The sequence below is a fragment of the Bubalus kerabau genome, chromosome 2, assembly GCF_029407905.1.
Source record: "Bubalus kerabau isolate K-KA32 ecotype Philippines breed swamp buffalo chromosome 2, PCC_UOA_SB_1v2, whole genome shotgun sequence".
NCBI classification, from domain to species: domain Eukaryota; kingdom Metazoa; phylum Chordata; class Mammalia; order Artiodactyla; family Bovidae; genus Bubalus; species Bubalus kerabau.
This window is the reverse complement of record NC_073625.1, coordinates 154961323-154971359: the sequence shown is the minus strand read 5'-3', so window position 1 is coordinate 154971359 and position 10037 is coordinate 154961323. Positions and strand designations below refer to the sequence as shown.

General features: G+C 42.0%; 1 non-coding gene across 1 annotated transcript; it reads left to right on the top strand.

The window, feature by feature from the left end:
* Nucleotides 1–5745: 5745 nt before the first annotated feature.
* Nucleotides 5746–5817, top strand: TRNAC-GCA (transfer RNA cysteine (anticodon GCA)). Its single transcript has one exon. It is a non-coding gene; the product is annotated as a tRNA-Cys (tRNA).
* The last annotated feature ends 4220 nt before the right edge of the window (nt 5818–10037 follow it).

Genomic DNA, 10037 nt, shown 5'->3' with positions numbered 1-10037 from the left:
GTTTATGGTAAAAGAACCAACTGAATATTTTTTGAACATTATATGCAAGGCGTATGAAAAACAGGAGTCGCAGAGAGTAGAATCAGGCCTCAATGTCATGTTCAGTAAAACATGTCAGAGGTGAGGGCTCAGAAAGTGCCATAGTGAAATATGAGGGGAAGGTGTGGAGTTGCAAGGGGTTTCATTTAAACACAAGGCTCACATATTAATATTTTCATTGATTTATTTTCATGCCAATATGTTCTGACATAAATATGGTGATCTATAATGTATCGACCATAAAAGTCAACATTATTTTTAAAGCTGACTCAGGGAAATAAAACCTCATTGTTAGTGCTGATATATACGGTATGTTACTCTGTTGAAAACTTAACCTCTCCTATCCTGTTCCTGATTGAGCTAAATAAGAATGCCTTTTAATAGCCACTGACCTTTGTTGCATATTTTGCTTCCTGGACAATGTTCGGTTTGCAATGGGGCAGGCCCATGGCATGAAATCAAGAGAGGAAAAGTGAAAGTGAAATTCGCTCAGTCGTGTCCGACTCTTTGCAGCCCCATGGACTATACAGTCCATGGAATTCTCCAGGCCAAAATACTGGAGTGGGTAGCCTTTCCCTTCTCCAGGGGATCTTCCCAACCCAGGGATCAAACCCAGGTCTCCCACATTGCAGGCAGATTCTTTACCAGCTGAGCCACAAAGGAAGCCCAAGAATACTAGAGTGGGTAGCCTATCCCTTCTCCACCAGATCTTCCTGACCCAGGAATGGAACCAGAATCTCCTGCATTGCAGGCAGATTCTTTACCAACTGAGCTTCTAGGGAAGCCCAAAGAGCGGAAGACTTTGCCAATATTTTTTTCCTTTTAGAGGTTCAAAAGGCCTATGAAACTCCCCTGGCCAGATATTATGGAGCCATAAATTGTGTCTTCTGTATGAGACCAATGATGAGAATAGAAGCAGAGTAAAGAAAGAAAGAAAGTCACTCAGTCGTGTCCGACTCTTTGTGACCCCATGGACTGTAGCCTACCAGGCTCTTCCGTCCATGGGATTTTCCAGGCAAGAATACTGGAATGGGTTGCCATTTCCTTCTCCAGGGGCTCTTCCCAACCCAGGGATTGAACCCGGGTCTCCCGCATTGTAGGCAGACGCTTTACCATCTGAGCCACCAGGGAAGCAGAGTGGACAACCCCAAACAGGACATGTGAGTACAGTGTCAGCCGTGTATGGTCACAGAGAAGAGACTCTAGTATTCCAGAGGCAGGGAACACACCCCAGTGCTCTGCCCAAGCCAACCACATCTGTGATGTGACTTTCAGTGAAATGATACTATGAAATAGACAGCAACCAAGGAGAATTTAACTTAGCAACATTGGAGAGAATGCTAATGGAACCTGGGTACGTTTGGATGACTTATTCTTCCACTAAGTTTCAGAACAGAACAAGTGTGCTGAATTTCAACAAAATACTGAGAAATTTAGAAATACTGAGAGTTTTAGAGCTAGAGGGACCCTGGGTATGAAGCAGGGGTATCACTTGATAGATGAGGCAGCTGTTATACTCCAGGAGATTAAGTGAGCAGGTTGCCCAAGGAGACACAGCTGGTTAGTGGCTGCCATATCTGAGGTCCAGATCTCCTGGTTCTCCGTCCAGGGCTCCTTCTGCTCCATTTTATCCACTAGAAGCCGTGACTGATAATACACATTCTTGGAGGATATGCCACAGAGCCACCCGGAGCTAGTTTCCAATGTGCCACTGCACCAAAACTAATCTTGTCAAGGCTCTTGATAGCCACCAAGTTGCCAGATTCTCTGGACTTGGCAAGTTTTCTGACTTGATTTAAACCTCTTATTGTATTGCAGTTCAGTACTCCTTGAAGTGTCTTGTCTCTTGCTTTCTCCATTAGTTAAGACTTCATTGCTGGTGAGAACGGTGACAAAGCTAAATGATAATTTATTGGCTCATATAATCACTGTTGGAGAAGGCAATAGCACCCCACTCCAGCACTCTTGCCTGGAGAGTCCCATGGACGGAGGAGCCTTGTAGGCTTGCAGTCCATGGGGTCGCTAAGAGTCAGACACGACTGAGTGACTTCACTTTGACTTTTCACTTTCATGCATTGGAGAAGGCAATGGCAACCCACTCCAGTGTTCTTGTCTAGAGAATCCCAGGGATGCGGGAGCCTGGTGGGCTGTCATCTCTGGGGTTGCACAGAGTCGGACACGACTGAAGCGATTTAGCAGCAGCAGCAACATAATCACTGTCCTGGTGATGCTGGTTTTAGACATGGTCTGATTCAGGAGTTCAGATAGAGTTACTAAGACCGCTTTCTTTATATGTATTTCTTGGTTCCATTTTCTCCAAATTGGTTCCATTCTCAAACATATTCTCCCCTCATAGTGACAAGATGGCTGCCATAAACTCCACTCTCTTATTTAATTATGTTGAACTCTGGCAAGAAAAATTATGCCTCAGCCAGGAAGTCCTGGGATTAGCAGTAATTGGTCCTGTTGTCTTATCCTGGGCTCAGTGTCCATTCCTGAACCAACCACTATGGCCAGGGGATGGAAGGTATTGATTGGCTCAGGCTGGGGTTAAATGCTCCACCTAAGAGACAGCTGGGTTCACCCCAATCCCATGTGTTAGAGAGAGGAAAGGGTGGTTCCCCTAAAACATATTTGAGGTCCTGTTACCACAAGAAAGGGAGTTCCCTGGTGGCTCAGATGATAAAAGCGTCTTGTCTACAATGTGGGAGACCTGGGTTCAATCCCTGGGTTGGGAAGATCCCCTGAGGAGAAGGAAATGGCAATCCACTCCAGGACTATTGCCTGGAAAATCCCATGGACAGAGGAGCCTGACAGGCTACAGTCCATGGGGTCGCAAAGAGTCAGACATGACTGAGTGACTTCACTTTCACTTTTTCACTTTACCACAAGAAATGGACTGACTCTGGGACAGCAAAAACAGCAAATGCCCAGAGCAGTTTTTCTGATACCACACTTTCCTAATATGCCTCCTACTTCACTCTTTTCAGTCTCGCTCACTGTGTCACTCACCTCAACTGGATCCCTAATGTTGAATATCCCTGTGGCCAAGCTCCAGAGCTTCCCCCCTTGTATGACTGTACTGTTCTCAAGGCAATTTCATCCAGTCCATAGTGAAAGGAGAAGTTGGGCATAGCCCAAAGCACTTTGAGAAAACCTTGGCTCACACATGGTATTGAAATGGTAGGCCAGGAAATATAATGAGAAATAGTACTTAATGGGAAATTTTGAGAGGAAGGAAGATTGTTGACACAAGTGTATCTGAGAAGGCAAAGCATCGAGTTACTCCTTATCCTTTGCTCTGAACATAAGGGATAAGGTATGAGAATATTTAGAAGTAGTTACCATGAAGGCATGGGGCTTCCCAGGTGGTGCTAGTGGTAAAGAGCCCTCTTGCCAACGCAGGAGACATTAGAAAAGTGAGTTTGATCCCTGGGTCTGGAAGATCCCCTGGAGGAGGGCATGGCAACCCATGCCAATATTCTTGCATGGAGAATCCCATGGATTGAGGAGCATGGCAGGATGCAGTCCATATGGTGGCAACACACCATGCACCAATAAGGCACAAAACATCAAGTGTATTAGCCAGGTGGGTTAAAAATCTTGTTAAAGTTACATCTATAAATACTTGCTTTTCTCCCTGTGAAACTAAATTTCTGCCTGGGTTGCTTGCTGAGAAGGTAAAGAATTCACCTGGAATATTTCCCTTCCTTATTATAGAGGTTTATTGTAATCATCTATGGTCTATAATCTTTAACCTCGAAGCTATGGTAACTGCAAAGCTTGTTTTACATATTGGTTGTGGGGAATTCCATTTATTCACTATATATCTGTTATAAGAAATTGTATATATTAGAATATGTTTGGGTAGGAGATAGAATTTATATACCTAAGCAGTCATGTGCCCACCAGCCCTGTTAATGACTTCACTCACTTTGTCCCATGACTCTGTTTCTACATAAATTCATAAACCCAGCTTCTAGTCAGGAACCATTAAAGCCCTCTGTCTTGGCTTTTTTGTTGTAGAGTTTATCTGAGGAAAGTATATTTGTGATTCTAGAAGAATAATTTGTACATAATATATGAAGCTTGTTTTCTTCTCACCATCCATGTCTTGATAACTCCTTCTCCATACCCACAGCTCTGTTCAGTGCCCTGAGCTCCACACTTGTATATCCAATTGTCCAGTTGGCACTATCTGGATATTTTAGGTAGATTTTACTAATCTACTGTGGCCAAGACTAAACTTCTAATTTCCTCATTTTTCTCCTACCAAATCTGCCTCTCTGCTGAACACTCTATCATTTCAGTAAATGGCACTGTTATATATCTAGTCGTTCAAGCAAAATCCCAGAAATCATTCTTCATTCTTCTCTTTTCCTTTTCCCCACACCAGTCCATCACTAAGTCTTACCAGGTATCTGTCACACCATCCACCGTTGCCTACTCACTGCCACCACCCTGGTGTTTGCACCGGGATCTTTTGTCCACTTCAACTGTACCCGTCACTTGTCTTCTTGCCTCCTCTTACCCACTCCATGCACAGCAGTCAGAATTATCTGCATGAAGCAGAAATCAGACTCTGTGCCCTTCTAAAGGTATTCTATTGCCTTCTTATTGTCCTTCAGAATAACCCCAAATGTCTTCCCAGAGACCATAAAGTCCTGTGTGGTCTTGTCCCTTCTCTACACTTCAATCTCATCTCATCCTCTCTACTCCCTAGTTATGGGGCTGTAGCCACACTTGCAATGTGTCCATTGGGCTATGGGTGTGCAACAGGAGAAAACTCTCTCTCTCTCTCACATATACACACACCACCCTGATTGGTGTCATCAAAGCCTAGGAACTATTCAGAAGAGAGGTAGCCACAGAGGCCAGGAGCAGATGCAGTCTATTATGGTAGGACTTTTTCCTCTATGCCAGTCCCCCCATGGCATGTCTGCACAGAACAGGACAGGGGTCTACTATGTCTAAGTAAGCAGCCAGATTTTGGCTGTACCTCAAGTCTTTTACACATAGGACTCACTTCAAGACTTAACCTAACCTTCTGTGTACTGTGTCCTTTGGTTTTCCAGGTTTGAACCAAATTCAGCATCAGCAAAGCCACATTATCACGTTGATGGAGAGTCAATATTCAGTTAAGCCTGAAAAATGTCTGCTTCTTGCCTTAAAGCATCTGGATAGCCTGTTTACCCATGGTTCATTCCTTGACTCTCATTCATTTGGATTATTCTCATGCTGAATTTGATTCCCGGACCCAAGTCACAAGCTTACTTCCCTGAAGGCCTGTCTGCCCCCTGCACACATCATGCTTGTCCATGCCCCATAGTGTTTACAATCTCTGCCCCAACTGCTTGGAGCACACTTTCCAAGTTTTTTCTCTGTATGACCAAATTCATCTCATCCTTCAGATCTTAGCTAAAATATCATGTTCCAAGAAGGCTTTTTACTATCTAAAACAATTTGGGCTGTAATTCCTTCCTACAGCACCTAATTTACTTTCCATATTTTTTACAATATCTTTATTACTTTGCTTGGTTTTTGTCTGTATGCCACTAAAATATACGTTAATTGAGGTCAGGAACCTTGTCTGTCTTGTTCTTTTTTTTTTCTTTTAAATTATTTACTTATTTTTGGCTGTGCTGGGTCTTTGTTTCTGTGCGGGCTTCTCTAGTTGCAATAAATGGGGGCTACTCTCTAGTAGCTTCCCTGGTGGCTCAGATGGTAAAGCGTCTGCCTGCAATGCAGGAGCCCCGGGTTCAATTCCTGGGTTGGGAAGATCCCCTGGAGAAGGAAATGGCAATCCACTCCAGCACTCTTGCCTGGAAAATCGCATGGACGGAGGAGCCTGATAAGCCACAGTCCATGGGGTCGCAAAGAGTCGGACACGACTGAGCGACTTCACTTCACTTCACTTCACTCTCTAGTTGCGTGGGCCTCTCACTGCAGGGGCTCCTCTTGTGGCAAAGCACAGGCTCTGGGCACACGGGCTTCAGTAATTGTGGCACATGGGCTTAGTTGCTCCAGGACATGTGGAGTTTTTCCAGACCAGAGATCAAACCCATTTCCCTTGCATTGACAGGCAGATTCCTTTCCACTGTACCACCAGGGAAGTCGTGTTCTTTTTTATATCCTCAGGCTTAACAGCACTTTGTACATAGTTGGCACTCAACAGATCTTAGCTGAATGATGGAGTGGGCTGTGTACTGCCCCTGAAGGGAGGGAGACAAGTGACTTGCTTTGCTGAGGGCCATACTGCCTCTCTTACCCCAGCAGGGTGGATTTCATTGCTGGGTTCATACAGATGATGACAGGCTAGCCTCTGAGACAGTGTTTGTTGGGGAACCACCCTCATGGATGGGCACAGAGAAAAGTAGCTTGAGCCTTCAGCCCCCAAAGTCTTGGCTTTTCGTGTGTTGAATTTCTCAATGGCCCTTACTCTTCAGCCTCCTTTCTAGAAGCCATGGGTGATGATATAGAACATCATGAAAAGCACCTATTAATGATCCCACAGCCAACTTTCCACACTGCTCTTGGAAATTCTGTACAATGTGAAAGTAAATACATAAAAGAAAAAAAAGAATGCATTATGTCTTGTCTTCATCTCCAAAAACAGCTATGAGGTTGGTCTTGCTACTCACAATTTTATATGAGTTGTTTTGTGATGACTGACCATTTTTGTGATTTTCAGTTTGTTGGTAACTGTGTCAGTCAGCTTTCATTAGGTGATGTTGCAATAACAAAGAATCCTGAACTCCTAATGACTTAAAACAGCAAAGATTTGCTTCTCATTCTCCATGTGCCCGTGTGAGTAAGTGTCAGCTCTTCCCCATGTCTCTTCCTCATCTTGGGATCTAGGCTGAGGGAATGGCCCTTGTCTGGGACACGTTTGTCTTATAGCAGAGGGAAGAAAAGAAAGAGAGGAAATATGCAATGCCCTTTAAAGCTTTTGCTTAGAAAGTTACGCTTCAATTCTGCTTGCATGTCATTGGCCAAAGCACATCACGTAGTCAAGCCTGGCATCAATGGGCCAGAAGGCAGAGCAAGTGATTGAGAATGTTAATATAATCTTCCACAGGAAGTTTCTAATGATCAGAAAGTACTGTTCCTGAAAATTTTTGGCAAACTTCTAGTAATGAAAATTTAATAAAGAATGAATATTTTAAATTGTCATCATGTATTAACAGTATAAGAAAAGCCACATAATGCAAGACAAAGCCCAGGATATAAAGAATTTGGAGTCTGTATACCAATAGTTACTGAGTAAGCCTCAAAAAGGCGTTTAGTATCACTGGACTTCCATTTCTGCAAAACATAGGGTTTAAATGAGAGGATCTCCAATTTCATTGTAAATAAAAAACATCTGTGTTCCACCGACTCCAGGTACATGCCAAGTGGTAATATCCGGGTGGCAGTATTGGTAATATTGAGGGTGTGATTTTCGGGGTCTCTTTGGGTTGTTAGAAAGCATTGCTCTGCATTTTGTAGGCAGGCAGGGAGATGAAAGACTTTCACCCTTAGTCAGCCTTAGAGGGAATGAATTTTGTACTTAATTTCTTCCCACTGAAGCCTTGCCACTTGCCCACATGGGACTGCTGTTCAGTTTAGAAGGGTTTTTCATTCTCAATTCACTTAGCCAAAGGGCAAGTTCTGACAAGGTGGCTGTTTGAGTTTTCTTGATGAGTGATGATGAAAAAAGCGGGACATCCTGACTCCAGCCTGGCCCAAGATTGTTAGTTTTGGGAAAGAAAAAAATTAGGAAAGAAAAATAAGATCTTGAAAAATCTCATCGATCTACAGATAATTCTATATAATTCTTTATGTTGGATGAGCCTCAGGGGTTTGGGAATCTTATTCAGTGACGTTAACCTGAACATGTCGGATTTTTATTTCTCTTGGTTCATCTATTCCTGTTTTTCTTTGCTATTTAGGTCTACTTGGCATATATCTTAAATTAGAAATGCTTAGCTTTTTCAACCAGATTTTCAGTTTAGATCAGATCCTGCAGAGCTTCAGCCACTGAGTTAAAAACTTGACCAAGTTCTGGTTGACCTCTAAATGCCCATTCTTCATTTCTACAAAATTAATTTCAATTATTTTTGAATATGTGTCCTGAAAATGGTGGCTTTGAACTATTCCCTGTAACCTAAACATGTCACTGTCATTGTGGTCACTACTAACAATTAAAATATTAGTTCAATTTAGTGGACTACCTTCCTGTAATCTGTTAAAACATTTTACATAAACATTGTCCCTCAGAGAAGCTCTCACACATGTGCATCAGGAGATAGAAAAATGCAAGGATGCTCACTGCAGTTATTGTTTGAGTTCAGGAAAAAAAAGAATGTCTAAATATTCACCAATAGGAGAACTGATCAATGTATTGTGCCATAATCATACAGTATTCATGCAGCAGTTAAAGTGAATGAACTAGAACAACATGTATCACTATGAAAATATCTCAAAAACATGTTGGGTCAAAAAAGGCAAGTGGCACAATTATACATACAGTATGAAACCACTTCAAATTTAAAAACCTGAAAGTCTCCAAATTATATATAGGTATACATATTTATAGAAGTAAAATGTAAAAGAAGGATACACAATAATTTCAAAATAATTGCCCCCTTTGGGGAAATTAGTTTTTGTCTATAACTTGTTTTATTTATCAAAAATAAAATCTCATAAAAGCAAAAAAACCAAATCAAATATTATTAGATATTAACCTTGGCAAAATCTTGCTGGTAGGCATGGGGGTATCTGTTATTGTTTTTTTAATGCTTTTTGGTATATGGGAAATAATATTAAAACAGTCATTCCCTTTCTCCATTTTCCCCTTTTTTTCTCATATCAACTTGAGAGAGGTATCATAGAATTGCATGTGGAAAACAACCTCTAGAAGATGGGTAATCTTCATGGGGTTTTGAGAAGGTGATTTCTTTGTTTTTAATTTAAAACGATCACCTCAAACTTAGATTCAAGATAGGTTTTGAAAAAGATCTGGACTCTCAGGCCCTTTTCATTCATAATGATTTTTTTTTTCGGGTGTCCTTGAGCCCCTTCCCTTGCTTCTGGCAGCCCTGTGCTCAAAATCCTCCCGTAGCCACCTGCTGTCCTCAGAATGAAGACCAGGTGGCCTGTAGCATCCGGCCCCAGGCATCTCCCCTGCCTCTTGGACTTCTGTCTCCTCTTCTCGCCCACCAGGTCTTCACAGGGCAGTGGCTTCTGCCTGTCTTCCTGTTGCCCCTCATCCTCCTTCAGCCCCCAGGCTCCAGGTGCTTCTTCAAGGATCTCTTCCCTGAGCCCCTCCCTAGGGTCTGTGTTTTTCTCATTTTCTACTGGTTCCCCAGTGCTGGGCATATGCTCCATATGTATTTATTAACTCTCATTAACTAACTTGAAATTAGAATTGGAGAGAGTAAATGAATCATGTGACAGTCTTAACACCCGTTATCCCTGTTTACGAATGGAGATGTCTATTTATTCTTGCCTCATTTTTTCGCTATACATAAGACATTAACAGGCATACAGTTATCTTACCAGACTTAACAGAAATTCCTATCATATTCTTTGCACATATTTAAATTTAATATTACTTGGTGACAGCAACAGAAAGCTGTTGCCTCATGAATTAAGTTTTAGAAGTTATTTTTAAGTCAGTTACCTGTAAAGTAGACAATCTGTCCTCCAAATCAAGAGCATCTATTGGTAATAAAGATTCCTAGGATTTTCTTTTGAGTTTAATATCAGTATTAGCATGCACTATGCATGGGAAGAAAGTTACTGAAACACATTCCATGTAAAGCATGCTTGTTTTAAACTAAAGGCTTTAATTATGGAAGTAAGGATAATTTGTTTGATAGTTTCATTGTATCAGGCAGTCCCTTAGAAAGAATTCATTGGGTGGTGTTTGAGTCAGAATCCTCTGATCTTAATAATGCAAGTGAAAATTTAAGTAGTGTCTTTGAGTAAGGGGCTGGAAGTCTGCAGATCTTAAT